Below are 12,987 nucleotides of genomic sequence, written 5' to 3' on the forward strand. Positions count from 1 at the left end.
TTCAGTTCTAGTAAAAATGGTGTCGGGACAACAGAAAGCGTTTCGCGTTCAACATTTTGCGCACTGCGGTTCAGCATTAACTGTTCACCGTGACTTTCGTACTAGGTATGGTGTGAATCATCCTACAGCAAAGAACATTAGACGATGACATGGACAATTCCGAGAAACAGGTTGCTTGTGCAAGGCAAATCGCCGGACCGTCCCCGAGTGTCTGACACAGACGTCGAACGCATCCGCCATAGTTTCACAATAAGTCTGCAGAAATCCGTTCGCCGTGCAGCTCGGCAGCTCAACATGCCCTCGACGTCCGTCTGGCGTGTATTGCGTCGACGTTTACACATGAAACCATACAAAATTCAGCTACTGCCAGCTCTTCGTGAAGGTGACACACAACAACGTGTGGAGTTCTATAACTTCGTTCTTGGCAAGATGAAGGATGACAGTTTTCTTCTACACGTAGTGTTTAGTAACGAGGCAACATTCCATTTAAACGGAAAGGTGAACCATCATAATGGAGTACGGAACAACCGCATGAAGTTGTACGACGAGAGAGGGACTCTCCAAAATTTAATGTGTTTTGTGCATTTTGACCGCAAAAGATGTATGGTCCATTTTTCTTGGCAGAGAACACTGTTACTGGAAGCACACATTTCGATATGCTTGATAACTAACTTTTCCCACAGTTGGAGACTGATTCGAACGACTTCATTTACCAACAAGATTAGGTACCACTACACTGGCGTCTAGAAGTGCGGGAATTTTTAAACCAAAGGATTACTGAACGATGGTTCGGTCGCACTGGATCAAATGATTCAGCCTTACATTACTGGCCTCCAAGGTCACCAGACTTGACTCCATGTGATTATTTATTGTGGGGGTTTATAAAAGACTATTTATGTGCCTCCGTTGCCAACAACTATGAATGAACTGAGTCATCGCATAACAGCAGCTGTGGAAGCTGTATCTCAAGACATGCTCACTGCAGTGTGGGAGCAATTTGAATACTGCATTGACATATGCTGTGCATCTCAAGGGGAGTATATTGAACCCTATGAAAAGGTATGAAAAAAACTTTTTGAGTTTTCCGTTTATTAAAAAAACAAAATTCATTGTATATGTTTATTAGTTTCAGAAATATAGACGTGCCAAATCGGATGATTCTTTCTGATACACCCTGTATACTTAAACTGTTATTCTGGACTGAAGATTTGTACATTGAGATGAAAAGGCTCTAGCCAGGGAGCGAATCATTTGCTGTTTAGGCCTATTTCAAACTCTGAATGGCCACATACCATCAAAAACGTCAGCACTAGAACGTAAACATTAAACAGTTAATTTTGACGTTTTCTAATACCATCTTACTCCTGATGCGATTTCGCAGCAGAACCCTCACAAAACAATTCCCGCATTTGAAACCATGTGGCTCTCGTCTTAATCTTACGATGGCACTCCTTGCGAGGTATGTCCAATATTTCAGGGTGTTTTTTCACATCTTCAATATATAATTCAACGTCCAAACCGGCAGGCTGACGATAGCTGTTTCCAAAGTTGCGAGCACACGTGTATTGCCAAATTCTCACACTGCTTCGCAGTGATCGGGAAGATCGCTGGGAAGCAGCAGTTGTCGGCGGACACAGTTCTCTCGCTGCGAGTTCGCAGCTTCGCTCCCATAGTGTGCGTCGCTCCATTGTTTCACATGTACTGTTAAAACGCGCGAAGAAATGAACCTGCGAATTCGCGATGATAAATCGCTCGTGTGCATCCACCCTGTAGTACAGCGCGGTGCTGACTTGCGAACGCTGTGTTGTGACTGGGGGTAGACGTAGAATTGCGTCCGGAGAACAGCAGAGGCAATGATGCAAGGTGGCATCCAGTGTGCAGGGCTGCCACGAATACAAAGAACCCGCTCCGCAACCTGATCCGTGGCTCATTCTACGTAGAGAAATCAAGTGAAAGTGCCCACTCAATGGCCCACATTTAACTCACGGAACTGTTCGCTGCATTTCTCCGCTTTTTGTGGAATAATTAACCCAAGGTTGTGTTTTGGCACAAATCTTTGTATAAGTGTTGGAGTATTCGGGAAGATATAAGGCAAGCAAAGAATAGGATCACAGAGTTCAGCAGAATACGGCATTGGATTTGTATTCTAGATGAAACGGATTTCCCAAATCAGTTAAGGCGGCCAGCTAGACGGTTTCTTCGAAAAGGTCACGGCCGATTTATTGAAAAAAAAAATATTTAAAAATACGGTGACATGTCATTAGGCGAGATACTATCGTTCATCTTTGGCAACTTCCGCCAAGCCATGCTAAGTTTAATCGCCGTCTCGCTCGCGAATCGCAGCTGAATGAACACCATCGGCAACGGTCACGCGCCTCCAATACTCTAAACCAGAGCTTTCCAAACTTTTCCTCATGGCGACACCCTTCTAATATGCATTCACCCTTTAGTGCAGCGCTGTCGTTCAAATGGAACGAATAATAACCAACAAAATGAGATAAAAACAGTGATACCCTTTCGCTAATATGAATAAAAGAGACTGTATTGTAACAAATGATATTTTTAAGAAATATTCAGTTTTGTATTTCATTTCTAACAAGAGGAGGCCACGACGTTGGGATCACGGATTTACTTCGCACCGTGTACACCTTTAGTTGGCCATTAAAAGAACATAATGTGCAAGTAGTAAGTAAGTAAGGTGTACTACTCTGGCAATTCCGAGAAATCGCAAGACAAGTTTTGCGCGTCTATTAAGTTTCAGGCACATCGCTTAACTGTTGCTTTGCATCTGATGTTTCATTAACTGACGAAGGTCTCTATCTAACAATAACTTCATTCATTTCTGATGACTTCTCAAATTAAATCACTTTGAAAGAAGCAAAATAATGACACCTGTCACTAACGAAACCAAGAAACACACGGAAGAAAAAGTATACAATCGCCACACGAGAAGATTGTTAAGACATGGACCGACAGAGAGTGGCAATGCATAGCAGCAGAAGAGACAACTCTAGTGCCATGACTGGAAGTTCTATGAACAAAATGGTGAACTCAACATACCGATAACTCATTTAATACATTATCTATGGCTACACTGAACAAAGAGAAAGGTGTTTTGTATTATTTTACAACAAGTTCCCCATTCTGAATCTACTAGTCTCGCGACAGTCTTGATATTACCACTCGACAACCAAGGGTGTCAGGCCGTCCAGTTTGCAAAAACTCTGTGCTCTATACTTTACTCATCATAAGTTTAACACGCAAGCAAACATTGTGCTATGTATACTTGTTTTGTAGATAAAACTGCCTTTTCCTGCTGCTAGTCACTTTATTTATCCCATACGCGTTTCGCCTTCTGTTCTAAGGCATCATCAGTGGGATCTATAACGATATAGTTTCGTTAGTTATAGATTATCAAACAGTTCACTTCGCGATTTTTTGTAAAAAAAAAAAAAGTAATTACTTACGATTTGCCGATCTGCGTTTCCTCACATCTGGTCTGGAGGTCGCACTACCACTTTTATCACTGCCATATAATCACATCTTTGTGTTCTCGCCTTCCACACACTGTTCACCATGTTTCTCAATCTTTTTTATGGTGGACTATTGTTCTTTTGTCACTCGATACAACTATTTCGTCGTACACAGCTTTTCACAGCGTAAATATTGCGACTCCATTACGTGTTTCATCTTCTTTGGTATGTTTACCTATTTGTTGCCAACCTAACGAAGTATACGTTCGAGACTAACTTCTATTTATGATGTTTATACCGTGTGTGTGTGTGTGTGTGTGTGTGTGTATATGTATGAGTGTTTTTTTTTTTTTTTTTTTTGGGGGGGGGGGGGAGGAGGGGCGGTGTACTAGCTGTTAGCGAGTGGCTGAAAACTTAGGTGGCAGTTGTTTTGACTTTTCATTTCAGTATTCTGTGGAGGGGTTCATGGATGAGTGAGTGTAAAGATGTTGGGTTCTATTATTATTACATTGGACAGTATTATTATATTAATAGTTTTGCCACTCACTAACAGCTAGTACACACGCCACGCCCACCCCCACCCCCTCCAAAAAAAATCGTCGGCACTATCCCCCTCTCTCTCTCACTCATACACACATACACGGTATAAACATCATAAATAGAAGTTAGTCTCGAACATATACTTCAAATGGCTCTGAGCACTATGCGACTTAACTTCTGAGGTCATCTGTCGCCTAGAACTTAGAACTACTTAAACCTAACTAACCTAAGGACATCACACACATCCATGCCCCAGGCAGGATTCGAACCTGCGACCGTAGCGGTCGCTTTTTTTTTTCTTTTTTAAATCTCGTTTTTGTTCGATTTTGTTCGTTGCATCTGCTCGGGGCGGACGTCGTAGGACATCCGTTTAAGTTTGTTGTTGATCGATTAACTCAGTTTTTTTTTATTACAGAGGGAGCTAACCCTCTGACCGAACACGCTGAGCTACCGTGCCGGCATGCTAGGTTTCAGACTGTAGCGCCTAGAACCGCACGGCCACTGCGGCCGGCACATATACTTCGCTAGGTTGGCATTGTGCTCTGCTTTTCGTGCTATTAATGCGCAGTATGAACATGGCTGAGGCTGTTTTCTGTTCCGTAGCGAAACACGCGCTTGGAACACGGTTGAGAGGTCCGAGAAATACGATGTTCTTAATGTTTTTCATAAATTTACGGAGATAATCGGCTTTAAAGTTTTGTATGTAATGCAATTGACAAACTAATCCACACTGAATGGGTAGCGCAGTCGGGAGCGTAATGGAATATTAACAAAATGCGGTTATTCGTGCGTTGGTGCACATCTCCACAGTATAATTCTTTTTTCTCGTTCAATTTGAAATACCTACATCTCGTAATTATAAAATTTATCATTTTTTACGAATAATGCACGTCTTCTTGTTTCTAATTATATATTTCACGCGAAAATTCCTGTTTCCATTTCAGATACAAATCCTTAATTATCGATGTTTTGTGAAAGACTGTTCATAAAAGTTGTTTAAATTAAGAAAACATAATTTAATGTTTAAGGCACAAATGAAAAACCAAATACTCTTTATTTGGACTATGTCCATCGTTTTGTACCACAAAGGTACATAAGTATCGTAGAAACATGAAAAACAATTATTTTCACAGCATCGAGCACATCATTCAAATGCTGCATTTTTACATTTGCCACTGTACCATTACAATATGGACCCGACAGAATGATCTGGAGTCAAGCTGCGTTATTTGGCCTGAGGAATAACAAGACTGTTAAGCTGCCATACATACTGGAACTAATGCACGCAGCTTTTTCACACGTCAATGCCGAGCGCTGGCGGAATATATAACGGCTCGTCATAAAAGAAGAGAAAATGCTGTGCCTGGTTGGGTTCGTGGATTCTGTTGTTGATATGCTCGTTATCAATGTAGCGGGTGACACTTCCAGAACTGAAATGTATCTCTCGGATTCGGATAAGGAAGGAGCTAAGAGATTACCAGACGACTAACTGTAAGTAATACCTTCAGTGGCTTCAGTATTTAACTATACGGTGAAATCCTTCAATACTCTCTTACGTTACACACAACTTATGCAGAAAAATTATCCTGCGGTTATGTCAGGCATTTTCATCATTGTTGTTTGTTAGCTAAAAACGATAACGTGTTGTCATTTTCGTCTAGTCGTCTAAGGAGCGTATTGTGGGAGATTTACAGTGTATTATTTCATTCTGCTTAAAACTGAATGACATTCGAAGCTGTATTGTTCCTCTGATAGTCTCTTTTTACGTGTGAACTGAAGCTGGCCACGTCACTGCAGGCTAGCTGTAGAAGCTGACCGGCCAGTGATGTCCAAGTTAAATGCGCTGGTAAAGCTGTTGTCCCGTATTATCGCTAAGTCGATGTGTGCGTAAAGCACAACACAAAACGTACCTTATTATCGTACTTGACAGTACTCGAGACAGCTTGGCTGCAGTCCCACGTGAAACGGAAAACCAATGAGGTTCCAGCAAACGCGGAAGAATACATAGTACAATGTTTACATCAGGTTTATCCTTATGCTGAAGGGATTATAGTACGAGGCATAACACGACCTTCTCACAAATAAACAGCATTCAAATGCGATTTCTGAATGAGAAATACGCTACATACTCTTTCCTTTACACATAAGTTAGGAAGCATTACTCCCACCTAGTTTTTGAGGTTGCTCTGAAATTCTAATCATTTGTATATCTAAGCATCAGACACAGCGAGAGACAGTGGGGAGGAAATATAGATCTAGCGAGAGTTCAAAAACTGCAGAGTGAATTCATGGCCTGCGCACTCAGACGATAACGCACAGCCCATAGCCTACATGCATTCTTATCCTACATCAGAGAGCAGTTGAGGATGAAACATGTCAATCCCACCCGGCGCACGGTTAATTTCTTAACTTGCCACGGGCCATAGCTCACGTATTTGCTGCGTGTAAACCACATTGGTGAGGCTGATTGTGGAGAGAAAGGGACGCCAGAGCACATACTTCTACACTGTGACCGTTGGTCGCAGGGAAGACGACTAGCACACTCACACCGCGACATAACACAACCACTTAGAGACCAGACCTTGTGGACAGATCTCAACGATTGTGCAGATAGAATATCTGAAGCAGTGAATAAGAGTACTTGTAGTGACAAGAGCACAGGGGCCAACGAACACAGGCGACTAATGGCTCCACATGCAATACTAGCGAGGCAGTCAACGCTAATAATGGTAGCAAATCATACGACAGCGGGAAAGACGAAAATTGAGCAAAGTACCATAAGAACTAACTGTACAGTGCTAACATTGCGTAGATGCTAGCTACTAATGCAGGTGAATCATATTTCCAGAGGCATGGAACAATTCTGATCGTTTCACACTACAACATACTCATAAATAGACACGTGGTAGAGGTCTGAAGAATCAGAGTAGAAAAGCTATAAATAGAATCATAATTAAATGTGACTGGTGACTGTCATCTCAGTGCCACGAAAATAAGTGTACATTAGACAGTAGGTTTAGATTGTAAGACAGAGGGAAAGTAGAGGACAACACACGATACCCTGTCGAGTAGCTGGAAGAAATAAAATCGTTCCTAAATATGGGACCAAGCCAGCTACGGGCGAGAGGCTCAAACTACTGCCAAGGTCTTCGCTCTCGGATGCTTATTTCGTGTAGTCGCTGCCCAGGAGCGAGAAGCTCAATGATTTTGTGAGGGACTCCCGCCTGGGCAACATCGGTAGTGGCATGCTATAAATCTAAACTCTTACGTTTCTTTCTATTTTTCTATCTTCTTAATACATAATTGTTAATTTTAAGCTTTTACGTTTCCTAATTGGTTTGAAGTTCCCAAATATGTAAATCTGCGCCTTTATTATAACGCCAAGAAACTAAAACAGCTTCATTTTATGTACATGTTCAATTTAATATTGTGAAAATGCGACCTGTGTCAATTATTTAGAGGCAAGTAAAATTTAAATGGCAGCGAATAAAATGATATAAAATAATATCCAAGCACGCAATACACTTCACGCCAATTTGACGTATTTTGCATATCGCATCGGTGGCGTTGCAGTTTTACTGGGAAGCAGTGTACGTCCCCCATTCTCTCCCCCGACTGCTGATTTCCCGTATTCGACAAATCTTTGGTAGTCGCGATGTTGGCACAGCTGGAGGGAGATGCGGACAGGCAGGCGCTAAGTTTAAATACACGGTGTTTCAGCGCCGGGCTGGGCTGACGCCTAGCAAGTTGCACCGGATGACAGGATATTTGTTTTTCTGTCGTTTCCCGGCAACTCATTACTTTCAAGACGCCAAACTATCCTTTCACCTCGCAGCTTTGCTGTGCGTTCACTGTTCCGGTTCACTTGATGGTGCGCGTTACTAATCAAATCGTAGTTATCATCCTTGGAATACAGACTGTATCGTGAAACTTGTTAAGAAACCGAGTCTTCTGCACTACAGGTAAGAAGCAAAACATAGATTTGCAGATACGATGATGCTAACGAAATGCACTCGGCTACAAGAAGGGCAATGCGCGAAGTCCTAAACAACTAATGTAATATTTCACATGGATTTCACGAGTTACCTCAAGTGTTTCAGGGTGATCTGTTTATTTCCATGTATGATAATTTTGTATGAATTTTAATTTGGACGGAAAATATCAAACTAATGAACCTACTTCTACCAAACTGTGCTGTGGGGGTTGTAAAAGGGAACAAATAAAATAATTTTTTCACAGTATCTCATATACGTTTTTCTTAAAGAAATTCTTAGAAAATTGTGCAGCCACTGCAGCTTAGCCTGTTTAGTGTGGGTAGTAATGGGGCTACTCCTTTTCCTCCTCAGTTACCTTAATCACTGAACTACAATGACTGCGCATCTTTATAAACTCTTAAATCACTCAGGATGGGGTGGGAAAAAATGAAACAGTCTTGTAAGAAATAGTATTTATTCTATATATAGTTTCACACATTGTTATTGACAATCATCAAAAAATGTACTCATTCTCTTTTTTTCTGCAGTATCCCCACTGTAGAATTTTTCAAACAACTTTTTCTTGTTTGGTTTGAATTCACCCTGTATTGCATCCATATTTATTGGAACAGTAATGTGTCGACGTAATCTATTCATAAATTCCTCTTGTTTGAATTTAATACTTATGAATGTGATAGTTACTGACTTTGGTACTGCGAGGACACATGGATTTATACATTGTTCTAACTCTCTCACATGTACACTATTCTCACACATGTAGCTTACGAAATCCTTGAATACTGATTTGACATACAGTTGCCAACGACTCAGTCAGTCTGTTGCAATCCATAATGCATCATATACGTAGATCGCGCAAGTTCATGACACTGGAATGATGTAAATAAATGGAAGAGTCTCCAGATATTAGCTTGAATGCTGTATCCCTATACATCTTGATGATGAACAACTTAACGCCAAAGAAGCAGACGGCACGAGGAGGACTAGATGGGTCGTACTCCATCGTCATCTGATCATCGATGTACTCCCTCTTACCACATACTCTATACCAATAAATCTTTGTAAACTAAACTATAGCAACATGTTTAACATTCTCAATTTCTATTATCATCACCCAAACCATGTAGATGCAGACTGGCGAGTTGATGGTGGCGGTCATTGTGGCGGCGTTGGTGGTGCTACTGCAGCGAACAGTTGTGTTCCTGCTCCGAAATATCAGGTGTTGATTTCTGCTCACTAAGCAGCAGCAGTGCAGACAATAAAAACTCGTATTTATGAAACAATTGAGCCTCCTGATTCGATATTTAGGGCAGTATTGGTTTCTGATCAAGGGCTGTGGTTCAAAATGGTTCAAATGGCTCTGAGCACTATGGGACTTAACTTCTGAGGTCATCAGTCCCCTAGAACTTAGAACTACTTAAACCTAGCTAACCTAAGGACATCGCACACATCCATGCCCAAGGCAGGATTCGAAACTGCGACCGTAGCGGTCGCGCAGTTCCGGACTGTAGCGCCTAGAACCGCTCGGCCACTCCGGCCGGCGCAAGGGCTGTGGAAAAGGAAAAAGTCAGAACAACGTTGCGCAACACAATTAAAGGGTCAGTTTTCCGAAACCCGTTAATTGTCTGCCATTGCGAGGATGGAGTTTAAAATTTTGCTCTGTAATCGTACAAAAGCGTTGCGTCCCGAGACGTCACCCTCAAGCTTGGCGACGTTCCAAACAGCAAGGTGTAGATACATGTGAAAAAAAAGGTCATAACTCAGAAGTTCATGTGAGGTGTAAAATTGGTTAACGATGTCACACAGACGTCAAATTTCTCCATAATTCGGCCCAATGGTAGCCTGGACATGTCAAACGATGGGAAGATCGTCATACCATCTCTTACCCACAAATCACCCCCCCCCCCCCTTCCCTCTCTCTCTTTTGACGCCTTTGCGATGGAGGTCAGAACTGAGATGCCCAGCGTTGAAATCGCTTGGTTTCGTTATGGGTGGACGAGGAAAACATTTCACACATACTACCGCTCAGTATACGAAACGGCCTCAGGGTGTGGTATAAAGGGTGTCAGTGGAAACATCCTTTCCCTTGGGGCGTTGATTCCCACGTATTTTGCATTCGAAGACGACAGTTTGCAGTGCGATGTGCAACAGAACGACGTTCTTACAGCGTTTGGCGCTACTGAAACCCCCTAGACAATTCAACCTTTCTCTGAGGACATCGTGGGCCTGCAACCCCATCGAATGTGATTGCGCCCCTTTAGAATGTAGAGGGTCAGCAATTTTTGCTCTGGTATGCCGAGTGGAACCACTAGGGATCGTCCAAAACCATTCAACAAAATTTGAATGTGATCCCAAGCAGCAAATGGTGTTTATGCTTTTTTCATCCCTCCCGTTTCGCGTCCTCCTGTGGCGTGATTAGAGGAAGGGGGGAGGGGGGGTCGTGAATAAAATGTAAAAGGGTAGCTGTAAGACCCCCTTCACAGTTCCACAACACTCTCAGTGCCACCTGCACGCCTCTGTTGTGCACTTTCAAAATGTAACTGTATACAAACAGTCGCTGATTGCTAGATGCCAGCGTGACAGACAACCATTTGGGGACCCCTGAGCTGAGTACCACTGCATCGCTGAACTAATACCTGCTGGCCACATGAGAAATCGAAGGGGTCTCGAAAGAGATGCCTGTCATGACGGCGCCTAGTAATCTGTTCAAATGGCTCTGAGCACTATGGTACTTAACATCTGAGGTCATCAGTCCCCTAGAACTTAGAACTACTTAAACCTAACTAACCTAAGGACATCACACACATCCATGCCCGAGGCAGGATTCAAACCTGCGCCAGTAGCGCTCGCACAGTTCCAGACTGAAGCGCCTAGAACCACTCTACCTTACTGGCCGGCCTAGTAATCTGTGACTGGTTCTCTCTGTACATGTACATTTTTAAAGTATTCAATAAAATGTTGTGGCTGGCACTGAGGGTGTTGTCAATTTGGTGGGGGGCGGGGTTTCCGTTCAAGTTCACATTTCTTGAGATGGTTTTTAGCTGTCCCAAGTGAATTCACTCACTGTAGCAGAGGAAAAATAACAGTCGCAATACACTCCAAAGGGGTACGATCACGTTCAGTGGGGTTTCAGGCCGACGATGTCTTTAGAGAAGGGTTGAACCGACTGGGGAATGTCAGCAGTGTCAAAGGTTATGGGGAAAGTCGTCCTGTTGCGCATCACAGTGTGAAAAGTCATTTTCGACAGCTAAATGTATTGGCATTCACGCCCTAAGGAAGGGGTGTTTCGATTGCTGCACTTTATGCCACCTCTCTGAGGCCTTTTCGTGTCGATACTGAGTGGCAGTGTGTCTCAATTGTTTTCCTCAGCCACCCATAAGAAAAAAGCGTGATTTGAAGCTGGGCATCGCGGTACTGGCCTCCATCACAGAGGTTTCAAAAGTAGAGGTGAAATGTGAGTAAGAGGGGGTATGAAAACCTTCGCATCATGTGACACGTCCACAGTGGCGTTGGTCAGAACTGCGGTCAAATTTGGCGCCAATGTGATGTAATTAATCCACCTTACTCATATGAACTTCTGAGGTCTAGCCTTTTCTTCGCTTGTGTCGATACACTGCTGTCTGAAATGTTGCTGAGCCTTGGAGTGACGTCGCAGGGCTTTTGCATCATTACAGAAGAAGGTTGTTGGCACCCTCTTTTAGCCAAATTTCAAACTTCTGTGTCACAGTGGGAGGCAATTACGTAGTTTCGAAGAAGTGACCATTTAATTTTGTTGTGGATTAAATGCGAAAAAGTATAATGAATAATAATGATCAATGAGGAATGGGTTACTTCTTACATTCAACTGAATGAGTCAGTTTTCTTCTTTTAACCCGCCTGGAGGTTGCAGATCTCTGCTGCTGACATAACATGACGATGATCCTTTTACTACAAAGAAACAGAATCAGTCTGCAACTATGCAGGCTGCACCATCTTTCCTGTCCAATTGGATAATGCTTCAACTCCAAATTTTGAATTTCCCGCTAGTGATGGAGAAAAGGCACACATTTCTAGGTCATAAATCATAGAAGCAGCATGACGTATTAATTCATAAAGAAGATGTGACATGACCTCAGTTATAATAACTATGTAATAAATTGAGATGTGGAATTGCTTCAAGTGACATACACTAATTGAGGATAAATATGGTAACCATGCTGGCTGCACAAACTTTTTAGACCAATAGGAACACACACTTTTGAATTTGCAGCCATTTTGTCTCACCCAATCGTCCTAGAGCAGGGGAGGGGGAAAGGAGAAGGGAGAAGGGGGGAAAAGGTGACCTTGACCTTGACCTTGAGATCGACTAACAATGCAGACTGCACCAGTTCTGTCACAGTCCCACTACTTATACTTAGATATTTAATTGATGTGACTGTGTCAAGCAGCACACCACAAATACTGTATTCAAACATTATAGGATTGTTTATTTTGCTGATCTTCAGTAACTAACATTTTCCTACATTTTGTGCAAATGGCCATTCACCACACCAAATAGAAATTCCGTCGAACTCATCCTGCATCCTACTGCAGTCTCTCAGTGACATCACTTTCCCGTGAACTGCAGCGTCATCAGCAAACATTAACACATTGCTGCTCACCCAATCAGAGAGTGGCATCAGCTGGATATGGAATACATAAAGAGACTTGTGGCTTCTCTTCATCGCCACACTAAGGTCATTATCAAGGCTCGAGGCAGTGTTACATGGTATTAGCGCCGTTTCTCCAGCGTCGACTAATTTTTTGTCTGGTTTGCTCATATACTGGCTCATTCCAGCATCAAGCGTCTTTGGTTTCGGATATCACATTGAACAGGAAAAAATATTTACAGATTTTTATCTAATACATGAACTATAACTTAAAATATTCCTAGAAAACCTGCCAATAAGACAAGCATGGGTCGTGGAGACTGAAAGAGTATGCGGTTAATAAAATACATGTCA

General features: G+C 42.5%; 1 protein-coding gene across 4 annotated transcripts in view; it reads left to right on the forward strand.

Moving 5' to 3' along the window:
• Positions 1-12,987, forward strand: part of LOC126183497 (elongation of very long chain fatty acids protein AAEL008004) — a 308,167-nt gene that overhangs the window by 158,554 nt on the left and 136,626 nt on the right. The window lies entirely within an intron of this gene.

The sequence above is a fragment of the Schistocerca cancellata genome, chromosome 4 (genome assembly GCF_023864275.1).
Source record: "Schistocerca cancellata isolate TAMUIC-IGC-003103 chromosome 4, iqSchCanc2.1, whole genome shotgun sequence".
NCBI lineage: Eukaryota > Metazoa > Arthropoda > Insecta > Orthoptera > Acrididae > Schistocerca > Schistocerca cancellata.